A 27,223-nucleotide genomic window follows, 5' to 3' on the forward strand; every position below is an offset into this window, starting at 1 on the left:
TGTATATTAAAGTCACGAAATTTTATTATAAATGCCAAACGCGTCGATCAACCGCTACTATATTTTCTATGAAAAACTTTTGAGTGATCCCTTCGGAATAACAATTTTTTGTATCAAAGTTGCAAAAATCACAATTGGTAATAAATATCGGTATACATATGGTATATAATATGTATAGTGCTCGTTTAGTACCACTAATTTATGGCCCGTGGGCAGGTCAATGGCTTCGAGCCGAGAATGTATAGGACCAATTCCGAGAAACAGTCACAATGGAATCGATTAAAATCAAAGGACTAATAAATGGATCTACGCGGGCGAAAAATGTTGGTGACCCCTGGACAAGTACGCAGTAGAAAAAGACGTTACCTTTAAATTGGAGTCGAATCCTTCGTTGGATAGATCTGAAAATAAAATATAAAAAAAACGTTAGATATTATCGACATAATTACAGAGGCATAATAATAAGGAAAATCTATAAAATTTTATAAGGAAAGATTATGTTTTTGCTAGAATAGAGACTGGTAATTTAACACCTTCGTTCCATGCAAAATATAAAAATAATATTTAATTTTTCCGATGATGATTTTGAAGTAAATGTGTTTAGCTACTTTATTTAATATATTAAAAACAATGTGACGCATTGACCTAAAATCGTAAATATATTTAATAAATTATATATTATATAGAACTATAATTCTTTAAAAAAAAGTTTATTAAATCTTAAACCTTTTAAATTATTTTACTAGCTTTTAGGTAAATTTCAATGGAACAATATATAACGTTTTTTTAGATTTATATAAAACTTTGGCTTTTTATATTTTTTATAAATCGTGGCAATGAAATAATGATATTCTTATATTAATAAAATTAAATGGTAGGTATTTTTTTAAGGGTCTTTTTTTATATTAAGTGGTATGTTTTTATAATTAGTTCTATTTTGTTCCAATGTTGCTAATATTTATTTTGGGTAGTAATTTAATTAACAGGTCGGCATATTAAATGGTAAATAAAAAATAAGTTATTTATGTAGTGTTGTATTTTTAAATTGAATGATCAAATATACTTTTTACCGAATGTTGCATAAGTTTAGTAATTTAATTAAATGATTAATAATTTTAATATTTAGTCTGTAACTTAAATAAATGTTCAGTAGTAATGTTTTTAAAGGTCAGATTTTTATATTTAACCGAATTTATTTATTTTATTAATTTATTTAGCTTAATATAAAAAAATACTTAATATTATAATTTATTTATTTTTGTACCAAGGTGTTTTTTTATTCTATTTAAGAAAGCCGTTACAGATTTATTTTTGCGGATTGTCTTGGGAATATTACAAATTCACACTTCTATACATAATTCCCCTGGCCGTACTCGTTTTCTTATACCTAACTATCATATCACCTAACCTACATCTTTGTTTTTTATTAAATATTTATTAAACTACTCTTATATATAAATACTAAAACAGTTAACCATTATAAGCTATCAATCATAGTTCCACAACTATTAAATTTATTTTTATTTAAAATTACTCTCATTGCACTATTTCGTAATTTTTGCAACATTTTTTAATCTAATTTATTAAGCAAATCTAATATTATTGCACATTAAGTAAAACGGGGCAATATGATAATATTGTAATTTTTTTGTACTTATACTTAACATATTTTTCATTCTGGATAATATACCTATTTTTTAATATGTTATTACACTGTTTTTATCTACAATTACTCCTAAATAATTTATATTATTATTTATGTCTGTACAATATTATCTAACATATTTTTACAATATTTAATTCATTATTTAAATTATCTACAACTAATATTTAACTTAATAATTTCGTTTGATTTATATCAGTATTTTAATATAATAGTTAGTGGTTTAATATATTGATCAGTAACGTTCAATAATTATATAGAATGGTAAGCTGCTTCTTAAGTTTTTTTATATGAAAATATTTTTTATATTTTGACCGAATTTTTGTATTTTTTTTAGTTAATAATTTACTTAAATGCTTAGTTTTTATATTATGTATAAAATGCTTTGCCCGAATATTATTTTTTTTAAATAAAGAAAGACCGTTTATTACAAAGTAACTGACAATTTAATTTGTAGCCGATTTTAAAATGACTCGTGTTGGGTCAATAATTTTGCGTTTATTGCTCAGTAATTTAATTAATCTGTCAGTAAGTTTATACAATTGTTATATTTTAAATACCGGTTTTACGATATTGGGCTTTTTACTGACCGATAGTAAAAAAATTACTGAGCATTTATAATTATTAACCGAACGTTTTATTTTAAAGTTACTGATATTTTATTCTTTAATAAAGAAATATTTACTTTCATGCATCCTAAAATTATGTCTCTTATAATATTACAATAACTTGTACGTAATTAAATATAAATAGCCCTCATTTATGATTTTTTTGGTTAGTACGTTAAATTACGTAAAAATTGTTAATTTTTTTAAATTTTGATTGAAATTTAAAAAATGAACAAAATTCAAGCAGTAAATTTAAATTGTGTCAAAAAACTTTTTAAACATCTTATATCCATACCCTTTAATATGCATAATATAATAATACAAATTGGCGCATCTAAAAGTAGCCTGATTCAAATAAAAAAAATCAGTTTCAAATTATTTTTTTTGAGAATAATAATATTTACAAAAAAAAAATTACATTTAATTTTTTTTATTTCATTCTTTAAAATTTAAAAATCATTATTTATATGCACATATCAATATATCTAACAAGCTATAAAAGCCTAATAAACATAAAATAATATAAAAATCAAAAACTTAAATTCGTTCAATTTTTTTTTAATTTTACTGTAATTAAAATAAAAAAGATTAACCAAATTCAAACAGTAAATTTAATTGGGGCAAAAAACTGTTATGCACCTTTAATATTAATAAAAAATGGCGCATTTAAAAGTAGCCCGACGTTGTGTGTAAGTGTTGAATTAAAATAGTGTTTTATTTTATATTTTAGTTGTGTCAAAATAACTGACTTTAATAATACTAAGACATACTTTTACTCATATTATTCATTCTGGATAATATACCCATTTTTTTAAACATGTATTTACAATGTTCATTAAATTTTTTTTTATCTATAATTATTCCTAAAATTAAAATAGTGTTTTATTTTTTATTTTAGTTGTGTCAAATTAACTGACTATAATAATACAAAGACGTAGGTTTTTAGACTCGAATATTAGATAAAGTGGCGCTATTTTTTATTATGATATTGAAATTAAATAAATGTTTTTATTTAAAAATTTTTGACAGACATTCAGGTAGTAAATTTTAACTGTCGTAAAATAGCTGTATTTTTTAATATTAAGACTTTTTTTTCTCCTTTTAATTTCTCACACATAGTAAACTTCAATTGTGACAAAAACGACTATTTTGATACTAGGACGCTATTTTTTTATTTTATTTTTTTTTCTTATATGAGACAAAGTTGCGCATTTAAAAGTAGCCTGATTTTGAATTTAAATGTTTCTATTTTAAATTTTCGATAACGACATTCACGTAATATTTTTTTTATACTGTAAGAAAATTGAGCTTTTTTGTTATTGGGACGCTATATAAGTTATTAAGCTTTAATTTTCTTAATATGAAACGAAGTGGCGCATTTAAAAGTAGCCCGAATCTATTTGTATATCTTTACTATGGATTATATATTATGTTTTGCTATAATTGTAGAACATAATTTTTTTTTTATCTTTAATAATGATATTTTTATTTGATAATCTGATAATTTATATAAAAAAAATGCTTTTTAAATTTGATATAATTATATACCGCATGCTTAGGTATATACGCACCTAATTTAATATTTATCGCAGGAAATTTAACACGTCAGATTTTCAATACGCCTGATTTATATTTATAATTAAATTCCACACCAAACCAATCCGAGAGCTTTGGCTACGGTGCGGTTAAGGTGTTTATGCGCAATTCATACGTTCGAACAAAAAAATCAGTACACGTATTCACTAAAATGAAATTCGAAGGCAATTTAAAATTTCCAATGGCGTCAACCGTGACCGCCCACCGGTTATTTAGAAAAAATCCTATTTTAGAAACAATTTCACGTGCCCGAGGTGAAGCTTTTAATAAGACGTTGGCCGAAAATTTGAACGGTGTTCGATTTTTTTTGCTCATCATAATCCTGTCTGACGATTGGATCTTTAAAAATTTCGTGATTGATTGTGTGAAAAGCTTGAGAATTTCCAAAATGTTCATTACATATTCGATACTCGAAAGACTACTCTTCAAATGTTGTAATAAATAATATTGCAACAGGATGGTAGTAATAAAGTAGCAGCCTAATATATTTTATTCATAAATTTATATTAAAATATTTTCTTTAGTTATAGTATATTTTAAATAATAAATTTAAATTTAAAACCGCTAACACTATGATTTTTTTATATGCATATGTATTACATATAAACTGAACACAATAAATTGTCACTCTGAAATTTGTGTCTTTTACTTCTGTGTGTCTCTCAAGACAAGGTGGTGACCTGCTGTCAGATAAAATTGGTCCAGTGTGTCAGTCTTATCAGCTTCTGAAAAAACAGAATCGTGATCCGACCGTTAAAGCTTTCGACTACCAAATTTCAGAGCCTTTCACAAAAAAATTAACCCTCGAACGTCCGAATCGGAAGCGAATCTCTTAAAATATAATCCATTTAGTTCAACGCAGGGGTTCCGAACCGTTTGATTTAAATTATAGATATTTTTTTCCAAATCATGCAACGGTACTTTGGAATAGGCAATAATCTCAGGAACGTATCACAATTATTTGATATGTGCCGAAATTGAACCGCACACTCACTCATCATCAGTGCAGGCAACGTAATTACGCCAAATTTCAAACACAATAAACACAACTGTTAATACGTCCGTGTAGCATGTGTGTGCGCGAAAAAAATCACTATAAGTCACTGTGTATCAAAATGTGCCGTTGAATGATGTGCCTCGAGGCTGCATCGTGTTACTGTGTACGTATGAACGTGTGCTCGAAAAATTAGTGAACTCTCGGGAATGTGTACCGTCACATGTTGTCGATGATATTCGACGCATTCGTATTGGATGTCGATTTGAGGAATAGATTGTGTGGGACGATGACTGAGACGAAAAAATATACGTTGTCATCTCTCGGGGATTGTTGTGTGATCGATTTATCGTATGCATCGATCGAGGAGTGAGTATGAGCGCAATCCCGCGGAAAATGACGAATCCCGAGATATATTTAATAGTTCGGGATTCGACATGATTTGTATGAAACGATCGTTTAATATATTTAAAACTCGATTTTACTGAAATGGGCATTTAAAAGTAGCCCAAAGGCTTAAACATAAATAAAACTAAATTTAAAGTGGGCAGTCAGAAAAAGGGTAATGATAAAAATAGTAATTATATGAATAAGAAACCGATTATTTGAATTTCAATCTCAAAGCTTTTCTCGGGTTAATGATTGATTTTAAAGAGCTTTAGCTTTGAGCTTTTATTAATAACATATTAAATAATCTATGGGTGTTGAATGATACCATATTTATATTATAGTATAAATTGTCGTTTTTTTATTTTTCCATGAATAATAATATATTTTTATGAGTTTATTTAATTAAATCAGAGATAGAGACTCGGAGTTTCCAATAAAATAATAAACAGTTTTTTAAATAACATATTCATATAGTCGGCTTAATCAAACATGCAAGCATAAATATATATTATTTTGCTAATTAACTCTTTACTTGCCAAAATCTATTTTTTTGCAACATAGTTTTTTATTAGTTTGACAGAATCGCCGCAGCTATCGTTATAAATAAAGGATAAATACATACATTTTCAATTGCCTGTATGATATTTTCCACGTGTAAATATAAATTTTCTATTATAATATAATGAATCGATATTTAAATAGTAGCTCAAAAAAGCACGGTAGCAAAAAGGTTAATAATAAAATAATCAAATATTTTTTGTTCTCTGAGCTTGTATAAAATGCTACTATTTTATTGGTAAATACATATTTTTTTAACATATGTAATGCCAATAAAATAGTAAGACTTATAAATTCTGAATTCAATAATATAAATATTTTTTTTTTAAATATATTTTATAGAATAAGAATAATATTATAAATTTTTTAATTAAATATTCAAGTACGGTTCCAGTAAAATATTGTATATATATATATTTCAAAATTACTACTTAAAAGCCAAATAATAAATACTAAGTAATGTGTTTTTTTAAATAAAAATTAGAGCAAGACTTTTTTTAATAATCACTTTGATTTTTATTAAAATAATAAATATACAACTATTACATAAATACTTAATAATAAATCTATCTATATATTAAATATTTTATTACAGACCTAATAAAATATTTAGAAACGTAAAACTATTACTAAATTACCAAATAATAAGTAATAAATACTAATTACGATTTTTTTATTTCATCTATTTTAAATTTACTTTGTATTTTTAAATATAATAAATTAAATTGTATTAATAATAAAAATGAATCAAAATAGTTATAATAAGCGATAAACGATAACAATTTTATACTACACTTACTAGTCTTTTAAAATAATGCAGTATTAAAAACTATTGCTAAAATATCAGTTAAAAAATAATAAATTTGAATAAAAATTGGGGCAAAACTATTTTTTTTACTATTATCTTTGAAATTTAAAATATAATATATAAAAATCAGAATATTAGTAACAGTCCTAATGAATAACAGTAATATACATCTATTCTTAAAATAGCAAATAAAAAATAATAGTAATACGATTTTTATTGAAAGACAAATTTTTAATATTAACTAACAAATATTGTATAAAAAAATATTATTTTTAAGATATATATTTAATTCAAGTTCTAATGAAATATTGCAGTTTTATATAACTAACCAAATAATAAATACTTATTATGACATTTTTAATGAAAAAACTGGATCAATACTTACCGAATATTAACATTATATTTTAAAATAAATTAATAAGGTATGTATTTCATAACGATTTTAACCGTTCGTGTGCCACGGACGCCGTACGAAGCTCTATCAAGACACGATCATTTAAAATAAATATAAGAAACTCACATTTATGGTTTAAAATTATATTACAAGACTTATAGAGACGAGTATATAGAGCAATCTATGGAGAAACGTTTAAAATTATTTTCACTCTATAGCATTCATAAAATGGCTAAAATTATGTGATAACTTTTCAACGTCGCCGAGACTGTGACAAGCAACTTGTGCCTTTGTAATTTTCAATGGCTGGCATTACTGTCGTATATTATGCCAAGGTACTTGGGCACACAAAGGGTTAATAAAATATTGCAGTATTCTAAAACTATTACTGAAGTAGTAAATAATAAATACTAATTACGACTTTCTTAATGAAAATTGAGTCAAAACTTTTTTTTATTAAATATGTATTTTAAAATATAATATGTATATTGTATTATTACTATTTTAAATTATTAAGTTAATAATTTTATAACAGTACTTATAAAAAATATCACAAAATAATACTACTGCTAAAATATCAAATAATAAATAATAATTACGATATTTCAAGCAAGTCAACATTAAAAAAAAATAACATTTTTAAGTTATGCAATTTAAAAAAAATTGTTTACCGATAATAGTATTTAATTAGCTACAATTATTAAAAAAACATAACTTAATAACTTATAACTTTTTTAATGAAGTCAATTTTTCATCTATTTTGTTAGATTATATTTATTATATAAATATGGTATTGGCGAAAAAAACACAATACAGTATTAGAAAAAATGTTATTTATATAAATAGTGAGTCAGTCTAATTTTTCTTTTAACTTATATTATCTAAATTAAATACGTTTCTTTTTACTATAAAAAAAGATTTTTGTATTGAAATATGATATCGCTGTTGCACTATGATAGAAATAGCATGACAGTCATTATACAGATAGACGTGTATTATAATATAATTTAAATAATAGTTTCTTGCAAAAGAGCCAAAAGACTCGCGCGGCAGAAGCGTCGTTCCCACATTTAGTGACAAAAAGCTCGTGCGGCATTGAAACGGTTAAATACTTTGAGTTACGGTATCTTGCTAACTATTTATGCTAGAGAAAAAATAAAAGCATTGTGAGAAAGCTCATTTTATTGCCTTTCTGTTATGTTTATTAAATATTAAACTGTTCTAAATAGGAGTACCATAAAGAATGATTGAATTCGTATTATTTTAGACTATTAAGATACCGAACATTTACGCCTAATATATATTTATTTTTTTATGCATAAATTATTTTTTATCATTACGCATAATTAATTGAAAAAACAACACTTGTTTAGTATGTCGACTCTAGATGTCTAAACGTGAATTGTAGAAATTTCGTTCGCATTCCTTAATGAACGAACCAACGAGGTGTCCTTTATGCGTTTTATGCATTTCTCGCTCGTAAAACGTGGCCCCTTTATCTGGGACCTTTGTGTCCGAAGGGCCCCGCCGCCATTGTCGCCTTGCAGGGCGTCGTCCCTTAAATAAATGCATTCTCACGTGTGAGTGTCGAGAAAAGCTCTTCCGCGACACACACCGAAAATGTCAAAGGAGCAAACGCCGAAGAACAAACCCATAATGACCCTTAAAATCCGAACCCGTACATTACAATACGAACACGTACTCATCATCGTATTTTTTATTTTGTGATACCACCGAAAATATTCGAGGATTTTTTTTCGTTATTGTTAATATTTCGAGATGATCCTCCGGAGAGGGTTCAAAGACCCGAACCCTCGCGTCCTTTTTACCAGTCAGATTTATATCCAGGATCGAATGGCATTGTAAGCGAAAGGTTTGGCGCCGCTGGTTTGAGACTGATTGATACGTGATTTACACTTGTAGATGGATGAATAATGGATGTAAGTTTTTGCGCGACAACTGTCAAAGGAGACGAAACTATAAGACGAGAGCTTTCGCATCATACATATGTACTATAAATTATTTAATAATTAAATATGTCGACTAACCCTTTTCAACTGTCACATTCCATATTTTTTACTAACAAAAACTTTTAAATGACATCTATTGAAATTCAATTTCGGTAATGCTATATATACATACAGTTAAAATAACGGTATAAATCGAAAGCATGGAAATTGAAAATTCCTTATTAGATTCCAACCAGATTTTTATTTTAACTTGTGCTAGTATTTGTTTGTACAAAGGAGAAACTAGTTGTTTAATGATCATTAACAAAAATGAAATAAAGTAGGCCAATCTATATTTTATAACTATTGTATAACCAGCTGTTTTAAATATGTATTATATAATATATCTATTGAATTCATATTTAGCTATTTTTACGTTTGATCTAATATTTTATGCTTATGTGAATTTTAAGCCATATTGGAAAGGTAGTTTGTGATTGATTGTCAAGAATTGACGACGCATTTTGTCACGCTCAACATTTTTTTAAATGGAGGAACGCAGAATTTGCATTAATCTGCAGTGATGAAGTAAAAATCTTGGATATGACTTTAGACAAAGATTTCAAGTCAAAACTAATGGTTTATGATGATACAAACATTTAGAAGATATCGAAGATGATAAGATTAATCAATAAACGCAATAAATCATATCAATAATCGATTATAATGTGAATTGCCTAAGTCGTAGTATTTTAATTTATTAAAATCACACATTATTTTGATTCTATTCTTTGAAAAAATATATGATCACAACGCGGGGCTATTTTTAAATGCACCAACACATGAATATATGTATAAATTATATTCTAATACTATAAAAATATTCTAATCCGAATATTTCTATGACGTTTGAGAAGCATTAAACTTCGATAATGATCGAGCGACATCTCGCGTTGAACAAAACTGACTCTTCGAAAGGGACGCACAAAAGGATATTCGAAATAGAGTGAAATCATCCATAAATGATATGAAAATGAAGGAGAGAGAGAGAGAGAGAACGGGGTAGAGACGGAGAGCATAAAAAACGAAACGTTAAGTACAGAGCCGTGGCTGGTCCACCTTTTATGATATCTTGATTTTGATTAATCACCGTTTTTGGTATGAGCGGCAGGATACCCGGCGCGCCAGAATTTGCTACACTTTCAATATAGGAATAACTTCAATCGTTCCATTTTTTTAATATATTAATAAAAATAATAGCCCTAAATAATATTACATATTATATTCAACTTCAACTTAATGTGTCAATAAAATAATTTTAAATTCTCAAAATAATCGCAGACATACAGATATTGCATAGATTTGTTTTTTATATACAGATAACTTGCATTATGTGGTAGTGGATTATGGAATAATTAAAATATCAATAAATATGAATGGTGGAATATTAAATCTGCGCCGTGCAGTCACTAGTACGTGAAACCTCGTCTCTGCAGATACGTGAGGTTCAAGTATAATTTATACGATGCTCCAAGTACATATTATATATTATATACACAATAGTAGTAAAGTAGGCGCGTGAATTCAAATGCGATACTGTTCATTGAATACTTCATCGTGATTTAATGCACGCGCGATCGTCAGAGTCGCGAAAAAAATGCGATTTTCAATGGATTTTTAGGTTATGTAACATAAGCGCTGTTTCCTTCGCAATTTTTCCTTGTATATTTGAATAAATACATAAAATAATAAAGCAAGTGTGATTGTGAAGTTAGAATATGTACTTACAAACTGACTAAAACTGATTATATTATACATTACATACAACCGATTTTAAAATCATGAAAAAGCAATAATTAAATATTTATTTTACTGATTTAGATGCTTAAATATCCAATTAATAATATATGTTATATAAACGTATCGTGCTACTTTAAATTACAGTGTTAATAGTGTGTGTATCTATTAGATCTGTAATTTTGCTTTATTTCGGTCAGTAGTTTTATTAACATGTCTGTATTAATATTTAAGGATTTGTTTTGACACTAAATCTTGTGTTTAAAATATCGCTTAGCGATATTTTATTAAAATATCAATATTTTAACAGAGCAAATATGTATGTCAGTAGTTTATTTAGACAGTCAGTAATTTTAATACATGATTAGTATTTTTTGTGTTATGTGTTTGAATTCAATGTTCCTTATATGATATAAATATCTATAAAAATTACCAAAAATGATATATACTACTGTAAATTCGATTGTAATAATCAGAGTTTTTGTCATGTAATTTTTTAAAAGTATTTTGAATGTTTAAAAACATTGACAAGCTGCGTAACATTTCATTTTTACGTAAATATGACGTCATTATTTTTATTTATAAGTTTAAAAGTTTAACTCCAAGTTTAAAAATGAAAGAAAATTTCGGTTACTTTATAACCACTGGTTGCACTAAAAAAACCAAAACAATAACAGAAATAACGAGAGAAAATATGGCAATAAGAAGCTATGCAAAGTATGGATGCAAAATATGAAAAGATTTTTTTTACAATATTACGATTTTCAATGAGTGAGAATTAAATGAAGCACGTCTAAATCGAATTTTGACCAATAGGAGAGCGCAAAAAATCGAAAATCCACGGCAAAAGCAATAAAATCGTGCCGTCGCAGTAGGACTGCTCAATAACATAATAACATAATATTTTCTACAATCACATTTAAATTGGGCATTAACAATTATTAAAAATATCTACTCATAATAATAAGTCGTGTTTTCTTTACTGCTCAGTGTTGCCATATAGTGAATTTCCAGTTCAGGTCATTATATTAAGACTTATTATATCAATATTATAAGTGAGAATCGAATAAATCACATCTAAACAAAATTTTGACTAATAGGAGAGCACAAAAAACAATTATCTTTTCTCAGAAGTCAAAAATTCACGTCAAAAGCAATAAAATCGTGTAAAAATTCTTGTCAAAAGCAATAAAACGGACAGATAAATCTGTGTCTTTTCTCACCACACACGATCGGATTTGTCCGCCAGGCACCCGCGAAGGGCAAATCCGTCGGATCTGCCCGCGCGTGTATGACTAAAAATTAAGTTCGGCAAAAAATAACTCATTAGACCATTTATATGCATGAATTGACTTTATGTTTTTTTTATTTTATAATCATTGAAATAAAATGATTTTCAAATATTTTATCAAAGCAAAAGTGTGAAAAAATATTTTAAAGAAAAAAGGTGAGATGAAAAATACTGATAATTTTAAAAATGACTATTTTTTTTGAGCTGATTGCATTTTATAAAAAAAATATTTTGAAATTTTGTATAATCGATTATGATGCATAAAAATAATGTTATTATAAGCAGTGTGAAACTATTAAACTAAAATTAAAAATATCATTTGTTACACAAAGATAAATCATACTTTAACAGTAAATATATTTGTGTATTAAAATAGTACATATTTTCGACCATCGTGACGCATTGGGGTAACCTGTTAGGTTAGGTCTACGATGGCCTTAATTTAATTTAAATAAATAAATAAAATATTATATATATCTTATCATACAAGAAAGCTTTTTAGCTTTTCATTATAAACATTTTTGCTAGAGGTGCATTTAATAGTAGCCCCAAAATATATTTTAGATTACTTCATTATGGTAACGTAATAATTTTTGTCTTATTTTTTGAAAAAATATTTTATAGAAAAAGTTGAGATTTTATTATGAAAAAAAACTGATAAAGTTACTGACTATTCCAATTTTCGGTAAATTGCACTTAAAAATAATTAATTCAAGCATATTTTTTTAATTGATGGCATTTTATAAAATTAGATTTTCTGCGTACTTGTAATTTTAATAGTTTTTTATTTAATATATTTAATTAATGTTTTAATTAAATTTCATTAATTGGATTGAAAAAACGCACACGTTTTTTTGCCACAAAATAAAAAATAAAATAATAATATTATATGTTAATTTAAAAGTAGTCCAATATATTAATATTTATTCATATTAAATTTAATTAAAAATAAAAATATTGATTTTTAATTAGATCAAAATTTAATTATATATAAAAAACGATACACAGGTATCCTGCCGTATCAATTCGTTGTCTCGCCAACTCTTTATATTTCCATTTCAATATATATATATTATTTTTTATTTCTTATTATTTCTTTGAGCGTCTTTACAAATGCTGAATAAAAGAAATAAGACGGATTCCTCGGGATTTTGTATTACTCGGAGGGTCAACTCATTAGTTGTTTTTTTTTCGATTCATTCTCTTCATAATCGTTTCTTTTTCATATTCGAATCTCTCCCTCTTTCTACATTCAAACACACAGACATACATTTATAATACCTCAACAAAAATATGTAATTACGTATCGTTCGTATGTAAATCGCATTAAGAATTCTTTAACTTTTTCCATATCACAACACTGTAAATTCTGCGATATTAAATAGCTGCCGTGTATATATTTTTTTTATATAACTAACTCCATTTTTTGTTAAATTAAATTTCGCAATAAAATCTAATGATACCGATTCAATAATGGGATTGCGTATTAAAATGTGAAATTATTGAACGTATCGTCTATAATTTGGAAATATCGAAGCGATCTAGCGGCCAGCTTTAATAACATAACTCAATAAACATACTACAAATATAAATATAATAATACTACACATGTGTAATAATGATAAACATACATTGAAGTGGATTTTGGTTAAAAATTTGCCGTGTAACGATAGTATTAGTGACAGAATCCGCAAAGTCATGGTTTCCAACGATTTTAGATCGTTTGAGATTTAATAATGATTTTTAATTCTTGTTAATGCGATTTTAATTTGAGAGTTATTATGTAGAAAGATTGTGTAATTATCAATAATAATAATCATATAATACATTATATACATAATGATCTAATGCATAATTTATTTTGATTCAAGATCGTCCGAAAAAGTTATTGTCTAGTTAAAACTTATTAAAAGTGGTATTGTATTTTTAATTAGAAAACTTTTCAAACGACCCTCCCTCATCAGAGCGCTCATTTATAAATTTTTGTATCCCTTTTGTTTTTATAATAATTTTTCCACTTTTTGTTACTTCATTTCATTCCGGCATTGCCTCTTTCTTCGCGTCTTTGTGTACGTATTATTATAATACGTTCGTAATGTGTATGTGTGTATCGATCGTCGAACACATTTGTATCCTCGAGATGAAGAACGTCAGAGTAACAACGCCTTTTGCGCCATTGTCGTGTGAAAACAAATTGATGAGATTCATCAATCTTTTTCATACAGCATCACCAAACATGGGTGCGCGTGTATGAAAAATAAATAAAACATCGACAAGAAAGTTGAGAGTCCCTGCTCAGTCGGCAAGGGTCGCGTAGGATATCACACAATTCATATTTACGATTACGCATGCGCGAGTATAAGGTTTATTGCCAATTTATATGTGCGAATTATGATCACGATATATGAAAACCACAATCTTGATAATATACCTTTACATGTGGAACCGAAAAAATTCGAAGAGGTTCGTTCTTATTTTTTTTCGGTGTTCATAATAAAGAATCGCATTCGAAAAGCATAAATCAGGTATCATCTTTGATAGATTTTTTTTCCTCTTATTTATGTTTTAAGAATTATTTTTAACATGTATGTATGTGAGATTAAAAAAGCTGAATGGAGAGAAATGCTTCAATTGGGGATTCCAATTTGAAATAAATTTTAATATTTATGTATTTAATATATTTTACTACGTTGAAATTTAAAACATATAATTTGACTAGTACCTGTCAGATAAATTATATTTTCACTGGTAAAAATATATATCTACCGGTTAATATTAAATTACATATAGATTTTCTTTGAAGGATAACCTGATAATTTCTGGTTTAGAATCAGGGACATTATTTCAGCTTTTTCCAAAGGGAGGGGCATAGCTTGCTAGCCAGTGGTTGTATTTTATTTATTAAAAAAATCTAATCATCAATATAAATTATACTACAACAGTTAAAAAAATATATCTTATTTATCCTAGAATTATATTTATCTTGAAAAAGAACTTTTTATTATAAACATTTTTCTATAGGCGCATTTAATAGTAGCCTCTGAATACATTTTAGATCGAATTACTACACTGTGCTAGCGTAATAATATTTATCTTTGTGATCTAAATTTTGAATAAAATATAAAAACACTATATTATACAATAAAAAGTGATAAATTGTGCATTTAAAGCTAGCCCCTAAAATAATCACAAAATCTTTTCTGAACAACGTTTTTTATCAAAAGATATAAAAGTAGTTGTAAAAATTCCTCGGGCTATTTTTAGACGCCCCATCAATTGTTTCATTACATATTTATATTATATACCAATCTATGATCTGTTAATAATTCAATGTAAATGAATAGTAAAAATATTATCCAAATAATTTCGAATATTTACAACAATAATAATATATTATTTTATTTATTTTTAAATTTACAATTGAAAAAAGAGTACTAAAGACTTTAATGTAATTTTATTGCTAGAGTGGCGCACTCAATAATAGCCCCTGAATACGTTTTAAGTTGATTATTAGATTACTACACTATTTTAGCGTAGTATTTTTTTAAATTTACTTTTAATGGTCCAAATTTAAAAATAAAAATCTTCTAAGCCTTGTAAATATTAACACTTAGTGAAAAAGTATTTGCGCATTTAAAAGTAGCCTCGATAATTTATTACGTATTTTAACGTAAATGAACATAAGTACAATACTTTTTTTTGATCAACGATTTTTTAATAATAATTTTTAAACAGTTTTAAGAAATACAAATATTTTTTTGGGCTACTTTTAGATGCCCCATAAATCGTTTCATTACATATTTGTATTATATACTAGTCTATAATCTGCTGATAATTCATTGCTAATCCAAAATTTAAAAATGGAAAAATATAGCTTGAGTTATGATTTACATAATTCTAATTGGCTATTTGATTAACTTTTATAATCTAAAATTAAAAAAAAAGAGCTAAGGGGTATTGAGATTTATTTTTGTTAGAGTAGCGTATTTAATAGTATCCCCAAAATACGTTTAATATTGATTAATATATTACCACACTATTTTAGCTTAGTTTTTTTAAAACTTACTTTTAATTATGTAATTTAAAAAAAATAGTTGACCTAAATAATTGTAATTAGTTATAACATAAAAAACAGAATATTTTATTAAATTTTATAATCTAAAATTATAAAAAGAGAGCTAAGGATTATTTAGATTTATTTTATTGGATTAGCGCATTTAATTGTAGCTCCTTTAAAAATTACACTATTATAGCATAATGTAATATATTTAAAAAAAAAAATTCTAATGATCCAAATTTAAAAATAAAATATAAAAAATCTTTTATATCATTATGGAAAAAGTAATTATTTTCGCATTTAAAAGTAGCTTTGAAAATATATTATGTATTATATTTTCACGTAAATAAACATTTTTTGAACAACTATTTTTTTACATAGTTGTAAGAAGCGCATCTAAAAGTAGCCCATATAATTTATTGGGCTACTTTTAGATGCCCCATAAATAGTTTCATTACATATCTGTGTTATATACTAGTCTATAATCTGCTGATATTTCATTGCAAATCCGAAATTTCAGATTGTAAAAATATATAATAACTTCAGTAATGAATATAACATTAAAAACAGTACATTTTTATGTTTAAAAATTAAAAAATAGAACTAAGGCTTATTCAGATTAATTTTTATTAGAGTGGCGCATTTAATAGTAGCCCACGTATACGTTTTAGACTGAACTATTTAAGTGTAACATTTTTTAATGGTCTTAATTTTAAATAAAAATGTATAAAACCACTATATTATCATTATCAGTAAAAAAATAATTAAGTGTGCATTTAAAAGTAGCCTCGAAAAACGACATTTTACAACGTTTTTGTTTGAATAGCAAGTTTTTTTAATAGATCTAAGAGACGCATCTAAAAGTAGTCTTTATAATTTATTAGACTACTTTTAGCTGCCCCGTAAATTGCTTCATTACATATTTGTGTTATGTACTAATCTATAATCTGCTGATAATTCATTGCAAGTGCAAAATTTTAAAATAGAAAAAAATATTTAATAACTAAAGTTATGATTGAAATATAATAATTATAATTAGCTATAACAATAAGAATATAATATTCTAATATTTTTTATAATCAAGAATTGTAAAAAGAGAGTCAAAGGCTATTCATATTTATTTTTATCCGGGTGGCGCATTTAATAGTAGCCTCTAAATACGATTCATGTTGATTATTCAATTATTTTACCTTAATATTTTTTTAAAATTTATTTATAATGATATAAATTACAAATTAAAAACAAGTAAATATTTTTTAAATGGGAAAATAATGCTGAAATATGGTCTAAATATTTTTTTTTAAATAAGTTAAAGTAGCCCATTAAAATACCGGGCTACTTTTAGATGCCCCATCAATTATTTCATTGCAACATCATCTATAATTAAAAATTTCATTAAATATGTTTTTTTTTAATTTATTTATTTTTAATAAATTATAAAGATTACACCGAATGATACATTCTATGTTATTGTATTATTAGAATGTGTCAAAATCACGATTTTGAAAGATCCAAGCGGAAATCGAGCCTCGATATTGTATTCAACACGTTCAGGGTCACATTTTTTTTGTAAATATTTTATTAAAAAAATATATTATATTGTACGTTATTCTGCAAATGTATGTGAGTGAGTATTTAACTTCCGCCGTCTTGACTTGAATACGAAAACACTTGGACATTCATGACTAGCAATCAATGGGCAATAATCGCGCAGTTGTGCCACTTTTTCCTTTATAACCTAACGATAAATAATTAAGTGTAAACAATTAATTGCTATTATTATTCTAGAGGTAATTCGCAGCCATCTTTAAATGAAAGCCGAATGGCACGTTTAAGCCAAAAGCGATACAATGATGGATTGTCACGAATATATCGCGAACATAATGAGCCAAATGTATTTTCCTATAATAGTACCGAGAGGTCATAAATTAATAAAAAATAATAATATTTATATGGAGTTAAAATACTGCAGCAAAATCTCACATAACAAGTACTTCTAAAAAATATTAAGGTATTTTTCATTATATAATTGAATATATTAAGGCGTAACTTAATTGCGTCATATTTTTTTCATAGATTGCGCGATATATTTACAATGCGTTTTACCCCGCGTAAAATACTATTGTTCTTCTACCCCTTTGTTAACGATCGCCTGAGTATTAATGTGTATATGTATAGAAATTTATAATTTAATGTAGAGCTTTATACACATTTTACGATCATCCTATATATATGATACATCACATACACAACTCATCTCAAATACGTATCAAGACCGATTTCTACATGGAAGCAGCGGGAGGTCTTTCTCGGTGGTCGTATTAGTTTTACAGCAATCACGTGAAATGCGTAACGTAACATAACGTAAAATGCGCCAAACCGAGATCAGATACAGAGATAACTACTAAGTAATTAGTTATTGTTAGTTACCGAGATGGCGGCGGTTTGTGAGGGAAAAAATGGTGATCGGATAAGGAATGAATATCTGAACGGTGGACAATGAACTCGGTGCCTGTCACATATAACGAAAGGTAACATTTGAGGAGGCCAGGAGCGGACTACATTTCAAATTACATTTATTTATATAAATCTGACGCTTTAATCTTAATCCGAGTTGAGTGAGATTTGATTTGTGAAAGCTGGAAAGGGGGATTTTGACATATAGAACCATATGTCAAAATTATTTTAATGTATATTAAATGACTTACTCATCGATTCAGTGCTACTTATTTTTAATTTGAATAAACTAAATATACATGGGCTACTTTTGAGCCTAATTAATAAATCTGTGTGTTTGATAAATATATATAATATATAATATAGAATTTAAATACAATTGATTAATTATTTATATCATTATAATCCAAGTTCATTTTTAATACAATACAATGAATTCTAATCAATTATACAATAAGACCAATCTTTCAAAATGTTAGTATACAAAACAAAGCCTGTCAAACAAATATAAATTAACGTTTCTCCACATAACACACAATACAATATAATCAATACACAAAAATACATTAGCCGAGCTTTTTCTTTAATATATTAATAAAAAAAATACACACACGGATCGATCCGTATAAATATTTGCGGAAAAAAACGTGATTGATGTGCGGCAATCGTACGTAATAAATATTGGCTTCATAAAATTAAACTTTCGTATTATTACTTTTTTAATCGACGCCCAATTCGGCCCTGTTGCGGGGTGGTGAATATGAAAATGACAAGTGGTCGGCACCGTGGCGTATGAGCGGTCGTGGTATGTAATAATCTAGAAATAATGATCGAGCGCCCGTAAACAATAGAATTGTGTGAGATGACTTGCGTTTCGATGAGGATGCTGCGCAGGATCCGAGGAGGATCTCTCACCATGCAAGATGAGATTCGATGTAATCGATTTTTTTACTACATATCACAATATCGATACAATGATACCATATAAGGGTGATCGATATATAATATATATACATAACTAATTGCAGTAATATAGAAAAAATATATTTTCACATCAGCCGAGTAGCAAAAATATTTTCCATCATCTATATGTAATATGAAATCAAATAGTTTCACATAAAGGATCTATTAGTTCATTCCATATGTATATATTAATATTTTTTTAAATATATATTTTAACGCAAATTAAAATATATATTGTTGTGTTTTTTTTAAATCTACACGTTTCGCTAAATTTATTCTTAGGCATCATCTGGTGATATCGTCACACTATATTTAAAAAATATTTATTACATGGCTCAAATTTAAATACGTAGTAATGTAATAAATTCAATTGTAATTGAGAATCTCTGAAATTATTTTAATGTAGACAAGCCATGTACAAAGCGTGCGTGGATTCATGTCTTCTAAAAAAACGATTTTGAAATTAATTTTGAAACTAAAAAATAACTAGGATCGTTCGGAGGTGTCTCGGAATCAATCATCCGTCTGCAATTAATCATTTCGTATCGATCATTGATCAGTTGAGTCATTAAATCTCTAAACTCTCGCGCGAACTAAAATTAATTCAATTTTTATTCTCCAAACAATCGCTTTGAAACGCAGCGATTACAAAACGTTTCAAGTGAAAAAATCGTACGCCACAAACATATAATTATAAATTTTACGTATCTATCCATATTTTAAAAATCATATTATTAATTAAGTTATCGCGTCGATAATTTTCTTCGTCTGCAACCCACACACGCTCCGTACGCACACGCATTCAGCTTTTTATTTTTTTTCGATCAAATAGTACGTGCGAAAAAATTTAAAAACACATCTTACCGACATTATCTCCGTCGCATGAATAATGCGGAGAATAGAATAAAAAATAAATTACATACCATTTACAACGAGTGATTGATGCAGATAACATCAATGACTGATTGAACAACAAATGCTTTTGTGTTCGTAATTTTTTTTTTCGCCTTTTGCGGCATAGATGTTGTAAAGTTCGTCACGGGGCGTGTATGTGTCGCTTTACGCCAACTTTGGGAAAATTTCTCTCGAAGATGACACGCCAAATTTTAATCAAATCATAAAATTTTATTTTGTGTGCCGAGGACATGGTGAGGTAGCTCGAGCGCGTCTATGTTTCGACCGGTATTATTGCCCCCTGATCATAAATATTTTATAGATATGAACATGACATTTTATAAAAATTTCTAAAGCGTTTGGGTCGTGATTGAAAGAATGAAAAAAACGACGTGTATATTATTATGTATATAATACATACATATGTACAATAACGGTGAAAATGATGTTGTTCGAAGACGAATTGAAAAAAAGACCGATGATGACCCGTCTCATTGTTCAGATGACATTACGTTTAATGCGTACCGCCATTTTTGAACATTTCACCTCCATCGAGAACGGCACCTTTGCCTAAGCTTGTGCGTATAAGCAGCGAAATCAAAAAGTACTGTGACTGGTGGTTCAATTTAATTTTTTAAGTAATTCATATTTCTTAAATCAATATAATGAAACGCATTTACACAGCAAAAAAGGCGACAAAACAGTTGCAATAGAGTATTATTTAAATATTTTTCAATAAAACCAGTGATTCCTAACATTCGAGTCGCAACAGTGAAGAATAAGGGACGTAATCGCGACTGAGTAAAGCACTCTGTGTCAATAAATTATTAACATCACCCCAGAGCAACATAAAAAAGTGTTTCATTAAATAAAAAATAAATTATCCTATTCAGAGAAATGACCTAATTATAAAATATATAAATAGATCCTCATATGAAAGCAGAAAAAATGAACACATACTTCGATGAGAGTATAGATTGCGAATTCAATACCTCAGTTTAATAAATTAGTACAATACAATAATGATAGTATTAGTACAATACAATCTTTAGAAGAAATTCACAATATAATTTGTAAATAAAAAAAATGAACCAGTACTGATGTATTATATGTAAATATAATTAAAGAAACTTGGGAAATACTAGGAACTAAATTACAATATTTAATAAATAAAGCGATCTCCGAAGGTGTAATAAATGATAATTTAAAAATTGCTACTAGGTATAGGGTATACCTAAAACAAAAAATAGTGAAAAGGTTGAGGAAATGAGACCAATTAACATGTTGATTATAAAATATTTTTTTAGTGTATCATTGCTAAAGAAAATGAAGAGCAGGGGATCCAAATTTAATACCTGTGGTACTCCAGAACATACCATTTAAGTGATTCGAGAAAAAGCCAACAAAACCATTCAAGAAATCGTAGTTGATTAATTTCCGAAAAAGTTCAAAAACCGTGCTGCTGGTCCACTAAAGCCTGCCGATAGTGAATATGGATATATTCATAAATATATACATTTATTTAGTTTTTATAAATCTTCCGTTGCGACATGACATGCTTTGACATGCACTTCTGAGGGCCCAAAAACAATTATCACAATATTATTTGAAGAAAATAGCAAGAAATTTGAATATAATTTTCGATTTGGGTTTACTCGTTTATACCTAATATCTAGCTGGTTGTCGGCATTTATACGGTAGTAGTCGCTACTGTTATTAAAAAATTAACTAATGAATAATATGTTTTAAGAATTAATTTGGTAATTATGGCTTTATTTATTTCTAAAGCGTCTAATGCAGTCATAATATCAATACAATTTGCTTAATTAAATTTTAAATAAATAAAATGCATGAAGTTATTAATTCTGTATAATTTCTGCAAAACAGAAGAATTCTTTAAATTTTCAAATATATAATCAGGGACCTCATTTAAACTTTTTTCAGGAGGGGGGGGGGCAAAAGTCTACTGGTCAGTAATCGTTTTTTAAAATATTTAGATTTCATTATGATTCATGATGCATTTTTTCTGAGTATCTGATTAGAATTCACATCAAAAGCAATAAAATCGTGCCGTCGCCGTCCCAGTAAAATCGCTCAGTTATCTAGACTTTTTATAACAATATTACTTTTCTACTAGTGATAATTTATTCCGATATGATTTCACTGAAATGACGTATTTTTGGTATAGATTCGAGACTATTTTTAGATTTTATTTGCGGGATAAACCGCCTAAAATCAGGGACATTATTTCAGCTTTTTCCAGAGAGGAGGGGGGGGGACAAAGTTGAGCAATCAGTGGTCATTTTTTGATATATTTCATTAAGATTTATATATTTCATTAAATTACAAATTCAAATGCCCTTAAATGACATCCCTGCACAATGCTTACTAGTACTGTGCTGTAACGAATTGTTGGATTGTTAGTCTATAGTCATGGGTTTGCCTCCTGCATCCATAACATACTATGTAGTATGCGAAGGTTTCAATCACTTGAACAATTAATTTAGAGGTCATTCGAACATATGAAAAGACAAATTGAAACGTCTCTAAAGAAAGGATAATAATGGAAGAAGCTAAACAATTGCGTTAATAGTTAGTAGCGGAGCAAATGAAGGAAGACGCTGTCACTGAGATAGTCACAATCACAGCCGACAATAATTCAACTAGACACTCCAGCGAAGACTCTCGTTATGTGTTCGACCCCTGCAGCTATAACATAATATACTAATTAGTCAACATGTAGACGTTTAAAGCACTTGCACAGTTAATTTAGAGGGCATTTTAATGACCGTTTCGAACAAATTAAAGTGTCGCAAAAATAGTGATAATAATGGATCAGGCTAATTGCGTTTCACAGAAAAAGACGCTGTCACTGAAAGAAACAATAATTCAACTCGACACTCCAGCAAAGACACTCCTACTTTTAAGACCTGTCATTTAAATTTTACAACCTGATATTACTGTATATATGTGGTAATTATTAAATGCATATAAAATAAACTCTTAACAGCTATTCCGGGGTCTATTTTGGAAGCAAAATTTGGCCTCAAAACCGAAAAATAAAATATATATAACTGACTATGTTGTCACAATTAGCTACTGTAAAAATACCGGTATTACATAGAGCAAAAACAGTCAATACCGGTATTCTAAAATTTATTGCTCATTATTTTTTGTCAATTATGATCATCCAAAAGAACCATTTGAGAAAGGAGTGCATAGAAAATTTTGAATCTGTTTGTTCAAAATGCTACATATTTTTTATAAACACACAGATTTATATGATTGATAATTTTTATTATAAAATGAATATCTGTGAATATGTAAAGACTTGTAATAAAACATGCCAAGGCCTAACTTTTAGTATATGTGTTGGGAGATGTTGAGAAGAATCATGATAAAGTCCAACTTCAGGTTATTGTGAATTATAATCTCATTAACAATAAAATGACGAGATTGAAGGATAGTCTAATTGTTTGAAAAATAAGGCTTGTAGTAAAATAGAACAAAGTTGGTTGTATGTAATACAGTACTTAAATAAATTATAATTTTGCCCATACTTTTCGACTCGCCCAGCACGTACACATTAGACATTTTCACAAGATAAGTCCGCGATCGCATTATTCGAAGTTGCCACGTGACGTGGGCGGCGCCGAGTGAAATAAAAAAAACCACAACACAATACAAAAATTACAATACAATAAGCGGGCTTTTGTTATAGATTTCGGAATATCACGTCTAAAATATTACAGATTTTTTATCTCTTCGTTCTTTCTTTCTCTCTTCTCAATTGCCATCGGCTCCGCGGAGTAATGGATTGTTACGAAATCGGTTCGAAGCTGCATTAAAAAAGTTTAACATTTTAATGTACGATTTTTTTATCATTACTTCGATGTCAAAGAATAGAGAAAGTATCGTCTGATTTTTTTGTTCATTAGATCGATTGGCGCGGAAGTCTTTGTGAATATCTTTTTATTTCAAAAAAATACCATCATTATATTATATCTGACAGACTAATTTAAAAACAATTATCCCAATAAAAAAAACTTGTTTTTCATTAGTATGTTACATAAAAAAAATATTTTTTTGAAAAATACGAAATATTTAGCTTTTAAAAAGATCAAAGCTTTCACATATTAATTAAAAAACACTGTCAACAGATTTGCGTATTTGCGCACTCAATATATAAATAATTGTATACAGAAAAGCCTTCACGAAACTGAACCTTCGATTTATAACTCATAATTAAACGCCAACGCGCGCAAGAAATGAAAATTAATTAAAAAGTACACACGTTATTACCCAAAAAATTAACGTTAAATTGTAACGCACGCGCGGGGCTTTATCTTATTTTTTTATAATTAAATTCCACTCGAGAGCGTTTCGTATTTTTTAATCTATTTAAATTAAACTAGTCTGATGCTAACAACAAAAAACGTAATTTAATTTATGACTAACGGCGAATGTCGGGGAAAATATTAATATGTGTGTGTGTGTTTGTGAATAGAGAAGAGGCCATATGCCGTAAAAAGCTTAAAAATAAACACGGGAAGCGAATGTGATTTTTTAGAGCATTTAAATAAGAACGTACGTGTACATAGGGGCAGCTTCCCCCCGCGCATCGAAATTGTTCTATTTTAACCCGTTTACTTGGACACGCCCTATTAAAAAAAACACCCCAATGTCGAATTAAAAATCGCAGAGACGACCAACCATTGTTTTGATATGACTTATAAATTTTACTCAGAAGCACATCTCAATATGTGGCAATTCAATTTGATAACGTAAATTTTGTACATGTGTATAATATTATGAGCTACTTATTAATTTTCCAGATTATTTTTAAAAGCATTATTCTTTATTTAAAATATGCCACAAAACTATGTAATATTATATTTTCTCTTAGCCTACATAAAATTCATTTTTATGCTCTTTACGTATTTGTAAAATGCTGCGAACGTTAAAAACGGAAAGAGCTAGTTTTATCTAAATTTTACAACATCAGAGAACTCATATAAAGCACAAACAAATCGATCGTCTTCCTTTACTATTGTGTAACGTTTATCTCCATACATTGTTTTTTTTTTAATTAAAAATTAAAGTGCATGAAGTGGTGCAGGCGTGAAGACGTTCGATCGCTTGTTCTTAATTTGTTCACAATCAGTAAGTAAATTATGGTATATTAACAATTGCGAAAAGTTAATCACTTTTGCGTCTAAATAATAAAAAAATGGGTTGCAGCGCCAATAAAAAAAATGCATTTTGATTAACAGCCAGTTAAAAATAGTTTTTTTAACTATTTTACTTAATCAGTTTCTGTATAAATTATTTAGAAATTTAAGTCGATATGAGAAAAATAGCAATACTCAAGATTTACATCGTTTCAATATTTGTTTAGAACTCGACAAGAGCTCTGGATTCCTTCAAAACGTTGCACAATCTATACTTTTTTAAACCTAATCTGTACGATATTAATCCGCGAGACTAGGAAAATCTAGTGAAACCTAATCTGTGATAATCGATCAAAATAATAATAACATAAAAAATTCCGATTTCTTTGATTTGGATATCATGGCGCAATATATTTAGTAGCTATTCACAAGTAAAAATATTCATGGTATATCTACAATAATAAATACACCAATATACGATCGACATGTTCTTCATCACTATTTTTTTTAATTTTTAACAACTTATTATGACGAATTCAACAGAATCTATATTTTATATTTAATGATTATTCTATATTTATTGCACTTTTATCTTTATCATTGTAAAAGTTTATAGATTATTATTATGTATTATAATTTTGAACCTTTTTTATAAAAAAATATAGTTGCTGTAATTTATATATTTATATTATAAATATAATAAAAATATTTAAACAAATAAATAAATAAATTCGATTAATGCTCACAATAAAAGGGTTATGTTGTGTCTACTTGTTTCACACCACAATTTAAGCAAAAAGTGAACCCAAAATCATGATACAAAAAAATAAATGCCCAAGTTTATTTAATAATTAAATAAATAAATATATTGCACTTTAACAATATTATGCACTGTTTTTTCTGAATCATAGTGAATTATCGATTATTGATAATAATCAATACTAGTTGAAATTTATATATATTTATAATTTAGAATATGTGCATTAAATTAAATAAATAAGAAACACTGAACTACATTTTCTAATTTAAAAAATAGAAGATACTGCTTTTCAACTTTATTTTAAAAGTGAAAGCAGCAGTAAATATCATCAAGAAACAATAACACGATTGTTAAAAAAAACGATCATTGCCAAATATTGATCTATATTTAATAAAAACATACAAAATATATATTTTTAAGTAACAAAACCCAGAAAACAAGACTTAAAAAATAGCTATATATTTTTCAACCTTATTATTATTAATCAAAGCAGAAGTAAAATACATAAAGAAACAATCTGTATCGATAAAAATTATTTATAAGCAAATATAATGTTATTTACAGCTTAAAAAAGCATACAAAATCTACATTTTTCGCCAAAAACTATACAAAAAACAATGACTTAAGAAATAGGTTATTTTATTTTTAACCTTATTTTGAAGATAAAGCAGCAGTAAAATACATAAAGAGATAATGGCATGATCGTTTAAAAATCTAATATTTGCATTCTATTTTTTTCCATCGATGTTTGCATTGAAAAAAAACATACACTTTTTATATTAACAAAACTCAGAAAATAAGATACAAAACAATGACTCAAAAGCTTGTAGATTTAGTACTCTTTAGCCTTTTTTAGATATGCAAATATATCTT

General features: G+C 27.3%; 1 protein-coding gene across 6 annotated transcripts in view; it reads right to left on the reverse strand.

Moving 5' to 3' along the window:
- The window catches only part of LOC148235601 (zinc finger protein castor homolog 1-like), a 149,069-nt gene that overhangs the window by 46,739 nt on the left and 75,107 nt on the right, over positions 1 to 27,223 (reverse strand). For all 6 annotated transcript variants that reach the window (XM_088184542.1, XM_088184545.1, XM_088184546.1 and 3 more), the window contains exon 4: positions 367 to 401. The gene's annotated coding sequence lies outside the window, so the exon portion shown is untranslated. The remainder of the gene's footprint in view (positions 1 to 366; positions 402 to 27,223) is intronic.

Source organism: Plectrocnemia conspersa, unplaced genomic scaffold (genome assembly GCF_051122295.1).
Source record: "Plectrocnemia conspersa isolate PC_06_02 unplaced genomic scaffold, ASM5112229v1 ptg000004l, whole genome shotgun sequence".
NCBI lineage: Eukaryota > Metazoa > Arthropoda > Insecta > Trichoptera > Polycentropodidae > Plectrocnemia > Plectrocnemia conspersa.